This window comes from Dermacentor albipictus, chromosome 6, assembly GCF_038994185.2.
Source record: "Dermacentor albipictus isolate Rhodes 1998 colony chromosome 6, USDA_Dalb.pri_finalv2, whole genome shotgun sequence".
NCBI lineage: Eukaryota > Metazoa > Arthropoda > Arachnida > Ixodida > Ixodidae > Dermacentor > Dermacentor albipictus.
In genome coordinates this window covers 105,569,687-105,578,630 of record NC_091826.1, presented here as the reverse complement: position 1 = coordinate 105,578,630, position 8,944 = coordinate 105,569,687, and positions in this window count along the sequence as shown.

Below are 8,944 nucleotides of genomic sequence, written 5' to 3'. Positions count from 1 at the left end.
TTGGTCTCACTGTTTCCTCCGTGATAATCCGGTGCTGCGTCAGTGGCGTCTGACCAACTCTGAACGTCGACGAAAAGCAATCACGAAACCGGTGAAGCAGATCCACAAGGCGCTGTCTTTCGGTTGGTGGTAAGCTCGCGCCCACGTCAAGAACAGGTAACGGTCCCGAAGCGTCTTGATCTCCTTGTTGTAATGCAAAGCACTCGCCGAATTCCGCAAGCTCGTCGAGGTAAGCAACTGCTGCGCCTTTTGCAATGTGTCGTCGTTGCTTGCCGAAGTTTGTCAGCAGTAGTTGTGTTTCCGCATGCATTACTTTGACGAGACTTCTGGGCGTGGTAATACCTTGAGTGAGCAAAAGCGTAATTATCTGCTCGGCAGTACCGTCCCCATTGTACTCTGTGTCGCACCTAACGCAAACAAGACGGCACGATGACGGTAGTAAGGTCACGTCGTCTATAATGCGCGAAGCCTTGCGTTGTAGTTCTGCACTTTCGTCCCTGTAAAAGGTTAGTATACCTTCTGGTATGTTGATGACGGTGCCGTACTTGCCTAAGAAGTCCATACCTAAGATTATATTTTTGCATGAGTCGGGGAGAATAACAAAATTTGCGACGAATGACGAATCCCCTATGTTGACCTTTGCCGTACACTTGCCAGTCGGTGTCAGTAGCTGGCCTCCAAAACCTCTAATGTGCGGCCCTGACCATTCCATTTCCACTTTGCGAAGTCTGTCTGCCAGTTTTTCAGTTATGATTGAAAAGTCTGCGCGAATGTCTACTAGCGTCGTCACGTCGTGGCCGTCAATTGATACAGTAACATCAGTGCTAACAATCTCGTCTGTCGTCAAATCATCCGGCTGTATCGGCTTCTCGGTCGACGGCAACGGGGGATTTTCGGCACTTCTACGTGCGGCAACCTTTCCCCCTGAGGTCGCGGCATTCAGTTTCTCCGGCGTGGGCTGGGAGATCGCCCTCGGGCCGCATCGGTCAAACTGTGTCTTGCAGCTGGAAAACGATGTCCCGGAGAAGGGGAGTGCGACCGGTAACCGGGAGAATCGGCTCACCAGCTCGTCGAATTCGCATCGATATTCGCTCGGATGCCGTCAAAAGCACGACAAGAAGCAGTGGATGGGAACGCTTGGTAGCCATCAACGCGATGAGGCTATGACGGCCAGATGTGACCCGCTTCCCCACAGTGGAAGCACAAGGGCCTGTAGTCAGCTGTGCACCAAATGTCGGTTGTGCGAAGGGGTGGTCGCGTCGGTTGTTCCCTATGGTACTAAGGTAATGCCGGTGATGACTGCTGGTGATACTGCTGTGTCGGCATCGGAGGCGGCGGTCGACGGACAACAGCTGCGTAGCTGAGCTGACACGTCTGGGGATTTAGTTCGGGAGCCGCAAACGCTTGCTTAATTTCTTGGCGCACAACTTCAGCCACCGTCGCAGCTGTGCATTCATTTTGGCGTGGCAGTGAGCTTCTTAATTTCTTCCTGAACAGTTTCGCGTATCAGCCGGCGCAAAGAACCCTCGTCTATGACCGTCACTACTGCGGCGCTTGCCGGTCTAGCGCTGGTCAGGTGATCATACTGGTGGCTGCGTAGGTGTAACGCGCGCTCTATGGCCATCGATTCTTTAATAAATTCATCAACGCTTGGCAGCGGGTTTCGCGCAAGACCGGCAAACAGCTGCTCCTTTACGCCGCGCATGAGGTGGCTGTGTTTTTTTGGCTCGGGCATATCGGGGTCTGCGCGACGACAAAGACGAGCCATGTCCTCAGCGAACATGGAAACAGTTTCGTTGGGCGTTTGAATCCGTGATTCGAGAAGACGCTGCGCATGGTCTCGCCTTTTGGAGCTCCCGAACGTATGGAGGAACTGGCTGCGGAACTCCTCCCAGCTTGGCCAGATTCTCTCGCGATTTACGAACCATGTGCGGGCTCCGTCTTCAAGAGAGAAATACACATGGAATAGCTTCTGTCTAGCATGCCACTCATAATTGGCTACGCGCTCGTATTCCTCGAGCCAGTCTTCTGCAGCCTCGTAGGCATTGCCGTGGAAGCTCACGGGAGATCGAGGAGTCAAAAGAGTCACCTGTGCAGGGCCTGGGTCTGCCATGGCTTGAGCACTCGTGGTAACAGGCAGACTTCCTGGTAGAGGACCAAATTCTGGGCTTAGTTAGGCCTAGTAGGCGACGGCTGGCGCGTGAACGGGTGTTTCGACACGCGGAAAACGTCCTTGGCTTGATGTGGGGCTCTTGACAGGCATCCCAAACATTTACCCAGCGCTTCCACCAGTGTCACAATTCACAAGCAGCAGGGACTGATAAAGGCAGAACACTTTATTGCAGGCCGACTGAAAAACGATCGCGCAGGGACCTCTTCTTTTGTTATGCAATGCGCGAGATCTTCGTCTTCCTCTACGTGCCACGTACTGGATGTGGCAATATTTATAGCTGCATCGCTCATTGCGCTGTCCTTAACCAGTTCTCAGGCTTCTTTGTTAACCTCCAAGTTTCTGCCCCATATGTCAGCACCTGTAGAATGAAATGGCTGTACACTTCTTTTCAAGGATAGCGGTATGCTGTCAGTCTTGATTTTGTAGGGCCAGGCGTATGCGCTCCAACCCAATTTTATTGTTCTGTAAATTTATTTCTCTTCAAGTGATCCCGACGGAAATGTCCCCACATTTCGTTTGAAAGCAAATATGATTAAATCAATTTTAGAATAGGAGTAATGACAAGAAACGACAACACAAAAGGAAGTGTCATTACAACGAGTGCGCAAGTTGATTGCAATATCACGGAATGGTATTGGCACAAGTTGAGCTGGCATACTGAACATTTCCGTTGACTTGCCTAAGCGCAGCTTCGTACATTGCTTGTTTTGGCCAGAAAACTGTTCACTGCGTGTGCTAGAACACGAGTTCGTGTGTGAAGGTAGGCGGCACACGCAACGTTGTATTTCCTTAGTAATGTGCGTTGTTATGAGAGTTGGACCCTCTTTAGACGACGTGAACGACAACAATAAATGATAGAGACAAGGAAGGGCGCTGGACAGCTGCTCACATTAAATTGATATTTGTTCCAACAATCGCGTGAAAATATACACTCTTGACAGTTTATCAGGCAGATGCAATTTGAGGACGAACATTCACCAAATACAATAAGTGAAGCTTATCCAACACTATCGCCATGAGCACACAGCGCAAGAAAGACGAATACAGAAGAAAGGACACAGCACAGGTTTTTTTTTGTATTAGTCTTCTTTGAAGTCATGTGGATATTGAAGCAACAACTCACCCAAGCTTCGACTTTGTCACGTTATCCATCATATCGCATTCGCTTGTGCTAATCAAAACTCAGGTGTCAGCAGTACACGCGTCAACATTCCGGCGAGTAAAGTAGGTCAGTAGGAGTTCATGCACGTCGTTATCGCTCTTTCGGACTGTCCCAATAAATCTGAACCGCTTGCACGAGCACTCATCCCAATGTGTAGGCATGCGAGCAAGCATCTGATACCTTGTGGCCACGGTGTAAGAGTAGGTTAGGTGAGGGAACGGCGTGGGTGCGCCGCTACGCAGAAAGGAGGTCGGAGCATTCTGCTTACACGGCGGTCAACAGAGGGCGCTACTGACTGTTCCCCGGGTCTCCCGCTTTCGCCTTCGCGCCATTCGATTGTTTTTGTCTGCCTCGGCTTGTCCCTGCTTTCGCGCGCGCGTTTAGTCAAATCGAACTCCCGGATCGACTTATTCTATGTGGCTGTGCGATGGTGAAGTGCTTCGTGCCATTTTGTAGAAGCGGCTACAAATCGTTTAAGGAGAAGTACTCGCTTTTCAAGCCACCCCATGATGACGCAAGGCTCGAAGCGTGGCGGCGAGCAATACCTCGTATGGACCGTGTACTACAAAGAACAGATCGTGTTTGCGAAAGGCATTTTGCTCCCCACTTCATGTTGAAGACGTGGTCAGCGGAAGTTGATGGCCACGTGTTAATGTTCGGCAAGAGAAGAGCGGGCCTTACAAAAGATGCCATTCCATCTATATTCGAAGGAGCACCGAGCTACCTTTCAAAACGGATCAAGAGCCCTCGCAAGACAGCGAAGCGACTATCTGGTCGGGCTGCTTCTTCTTCAGCCTCTCAACAGAGCAGCAGCGTAGTTGGATCAAGACTGCTCGCCGACACGACTCAACCTGTGGCCTCTTCCGATGAAAGCGACTGCGTCGCGAAGTACTGCGAGGCCTCGCCGTTTGAAACACTCTTCAACGAAGCGGGCAGCATTTGCTTGCCTCAGCATTCATGGGCAGCACATCGCACCGATATTGAAAGGGTGAGAGACATTGTGTTTATTGACGCACAGGTAATACACAGGCAAAGGGACGGCTCTTCCGTAATTTTCAATAGAAAGACTTTGCATGTGAAGAGTGACCTCACAATTGAGGTGCATGTCTTTGGCAGGCCCATTGATTGTGCTGCTGTTGGTGTAAATTCGTTTGCCACGTCGCCATCTGATATCGAAGTCATGCTCAAAACCATTGATAGCCTTAACGTGTGCCGGGGAGGGCCGAGTTTAAAGGACTTCCCGAGTGTGCACCCGGAGTGTGCTTCGGTAGACTACCAGAAGAGCTGGAGACACAACAAGTGCCTACTACTATTGCCTGGAGGAGCCATATGTCATCACTGCAGCGGTCTCGCTGACACCTTGAGGTTGCACGCCGACCGCCAAGCTGCGAGAGCGAAAGAGGAGCGACCATGGAAACGCATCAGGCTTTCCGTACAGCCTTCCCAGCAGGAAAAGCTCAAAGCTTTGCGCCGGGCAAAATCAGCGCTCCAGCAGTCACGAGCGCGACTTATTAAGCGCAACACACAGTTGATCAAGCAGATACAGGACACCAGGACAGAGCTAACAAAATTGCAGGATGAAGACGTCAAAGATAAACTGCAGGCACTGGATATGCCACCAGCGCAGCTGCTTTTGTTAGAGGAATGCATTTCAGCAGCCAAGAGCACAACAAAAAGAAACCGGCGATACACAGATGACTGGATTCCCTTGTGTCTCCTTCTACACATACGCAGTCCTGCTACGTACTCTTTTTTGCGAAGCAACGACATTTTGCCTTTGCCATGTGTTAGTACCGCAAGGAAGTACATCAGCATGGTGGGCTTGAAATGTGGTTTCGATGAAAACTTCTTCCAAGCCTTGAAGCTGAAAGTCTCTAAGAAAACTCCCTTTCATCGCCGAGGAATGCTGATAATGGATGAAATTCAAGTGAGAAAAGAAATGGCTGTAAACTCAAAACCGATGACCTACGCTGGTCTCGTCGATCATGGGGAGAGAGAAAATCAAAGCAGTGAGCTGGCGGATCATGGTCTTGTTTTTGCTTTTTCTCCTTTCGGAGAAAATTATTTACAGCCGGTGGCTGTGTTTGCATCGAAAGGGTCAACAAAGGGAACGCTCCTGGCTCAGCTCTTGATTCAGTGTATTGTACATTTAGAGAAAGCCGGCTTGTTTGTCGACGGAGTTGTGTGCGACGGCGCTTCCACGAACCGCGCTATGTGGAAACAGCTCGGCATCAGTGGAATACTCAGACAAGTGGTCAACTGCTTTGAGCACCCAACGGACACTTCAAGAAAGGTATACGTTTTTTCCGACGCACCCCATCTCTTTAAGTGCATTAGGAACCGTCTGCACGACAAGAAAGTTCTCAAAAAAGCTGGTCACTTTATTAGATGGTCGTGCTACGACGCTGTGTTTGTTGCCGACAGCAAGAACACTGGTGCGCTTCGAGTCTGCCCCAAGCTTACTTACAAACATGTAAACCTGTCGAACATGTTGGAGATGAGGGTAAAGCTGGCCACACAGCTTTTCAGCAATTCTGTTGCCAAAGGGATCATGTTTTATGCACGCAGAGGTGCGCCAAGGTTGGCTGATGCGGAACCGACAGCTAAATTTACACTTTTGTTGAACGACCTGTTTGACGCTCTAAACCGCCGGTACCCTGCAGAGGGCATTCGACCAAGAAGCAGAGATTTCACTACTCTCCAAACTGCATCTGAATAGCTCGACTCATGAGAACAACAGGTTGTAAACGGTGACATTCCAAAAGACCTCTTTTTGACCCAGTCGACTGCAGAAGGTTTGCGCGTTACGCTGAAATCTGTCCAGCAACTTTCTACCTACCTTCTAAAAGACTGCGGTTTCAAGTACGTGTTGACGGCCAAAATGAACCAGGACCCCTTAGGATGCTTTTTCGGAATAATCAGACAGGCGGGAGGTCAAAATGAACATCCGACCTTTCCCACATTCTTGCAGTTATACCGCATGCTAAGCATGTATTCTTTGTTAAAGCCTCCGCAGTTTGGAAACTGTGCATCGCCTGATAACAGTCAGACTGCCGTTGATACTCTGGCGGATTTAAGGGAGATATATCAGATTTCAGGTATGGAGCAGCCAAATAAACTGCAAGAATTAAAGCAGAAGCTTGATGGGCTGATCGAAGAAGGCAGCTGCGAATGTGATGACATATTTGAGCTAAACGACTGCGACGCAGACGTTGTAGACTGCATTGTATACTACGTCACTGGCTTTGTCTCAAGAAAACTCGCAAATGAGGCCTCCTGTACGATTTGCAAGGAGGCGCTTGAGGGAACAAAAGGGATCGCAAACGTGCCTGAAGCCGACCTGGTGAACTTAAAAACGAGAGGCAGGCTGACGCACCCGAATATGCATCTTTTTGATCTCTTCAAATACTGTGAGCAGAAGTTTGAAAAATATGCGAGTGAGAGGCATGCGTTCGACAGGATAATTGATGCCGTTCTGGAAAAGTTCCAGTTTACATTTCCATGCAGTCTTCACAAAGAAGACATGCTTGCGAAACTGATCCACTACTACGTGTGCTTGCGCATGCGTCAATACTGCAGGCAGTTGAAAAGCCAGAAAGACAAAAAGAGCCAGGACTTGCGAAAATTGTCAAAAGTTGTGTGAGCCCGTGGTTCGAAGCGACTGCATGAGCGCTGAAATTTACTTTGCCGTGCCATATTTTCCCTCACTTTATTCTCCCGCATTAACCAGTTGTTTCCGGACTTGTGCTTCTGTCAGAATGGTTCAATAAATTTCTAAGAGCTTTGACTTTCATGGAGTGAAGCGTCTTCATGATCTTTGCGGGGCGAGTATGGATATATTTCATGTTATCGTAATATCACGCTAACATCCGTGGCGGTGCGCCCGTGTATCTTTTCGGCATTGGTATGGGTCTGTTCCTTGCACAGGGTAATGTTCGGCAATATCTAATAACTGGCAGAGTTAGTACGAAGCCTGCAATGCGAAATAAAAGACAGTGTTTTATCAAATGCATGTGCATGCCATCAACGCCACGTCGCGCTAGGCCCTCGTATACTGATTTCGACGCTTTGTTTAAAAGAGGTGAAATGTTTTTGTGTAAATAAAGGACACTTTACATCCCCAAAGTAGAATACCAGAAGAGGAAATCTTAAGGTTAGTTAACCACGCAGTTCAAGGAAATACAGGCCCAACGCAACGCATAGCGCGCGCGCCGGTGTGGCCCGGTCGCTCGCGGAGCTGGGAAAAGTTGGTCGCGCCATCTGTCGGCTGCCTCCAAAAGTAGAATGTTATGACAGGGCGCTGGGCGCGGGCGTTCTCTCACCTAAACTACTCTTACACCGTGCTTGTGGCTAAACAATTTTTTTTTACAGCGGAGCTGGCTTAGGCTAGTTTCAAGCGTTTCATGAAGTGCTTAGGCAAAAACGATTGATGACCGCCTGCTTGAGCACCACTCCTCCCTGGGGTGCGATAACGGCGCAAACTTGCCTCTCCATTGCAATGAATCTGGTTGTTACCTTTTGCTCAGCAATGTAACGATTCTTGGTAGGGGCAATGGCAAAGATGAACGAGAAATTCTGGAAGCGCACTACATCAGTTTATTAGTTGACCACTGCATTAGTACAACCTCGGCGCGCTTACTTGACAAAAAAAAAATGGATTTTTTTAGGTCGGTGACGATAGATGTGATAACTTGTCTTTTCATGCTCTGTGATTAGTGAGCTGTTGTTGCGCGTACTTTGCTGGCCTTGCTGGGACTAGGCCATTTCTAATAAAGCTCAGTTAATTGTCCAGTCATTGTGGTGTGAAGCTCTCTTCTTGCATTTTGTAACTGGTTTTTTTCTTCAACCTGTACCTGCTTCAACTAGTACTTCAACTATGTACCAACTGGCCCAGATTTCAATCCTTCCATTATAGTTTTCTGCATGCCAATATACGATTTTTTTCTTATCAAATTGCCGTCAAAGCTCCCGCTGTTGCTTCTCAGTTTGAAACGCCCGAGCCGACGTGGAGGACTTGACATAATCTCCACGTTACGGTGCCATTGTATTGTCTTTTGTAGAGTCTTTATTTATTGGCATATACGCAGCGTACTGCTTGGCGGGTGTAGGTGTTCAGCTTGCTTGAGCCACTCTTTGGCTCTGCATGGGTTGAGGTTACATTAGTTGAGGTCACTTTAGCTTCAGAAGCCGGAGCCAGCACGGGCGTCAGTTGCCACACTTGTCGCCCTTTTCTTCTGTTGTAAACATAGAAAAACGATGCCGCTCGTAGTGGAGGGTCGCGGTGGCTTCCTACGAATCAGAGCTCCTGAAACCACACATGAGTGGCACCACACTCGACAACAGGTGGCACCGCTCAGATTTTCGATATTCGTCATTTTCTCGCTTACGAAAACCCTGTTTTCATTGCGAATAAAGAATTCGTTATTACAGAAGTATAAGCTTTCAATCTAGCTCGACTTAATATTTGCCCTTAGTGCCCATTTAAGCTTAATATGCAGACAGGTATGCAGTGAGGTGAATTACAAAGCAAACGAGGGTAGCCGATGTTAGTTGACACGAAGAGGAAGAAATAGAGTTGGACAGGTCATACAATGCGTAAGACATACAGT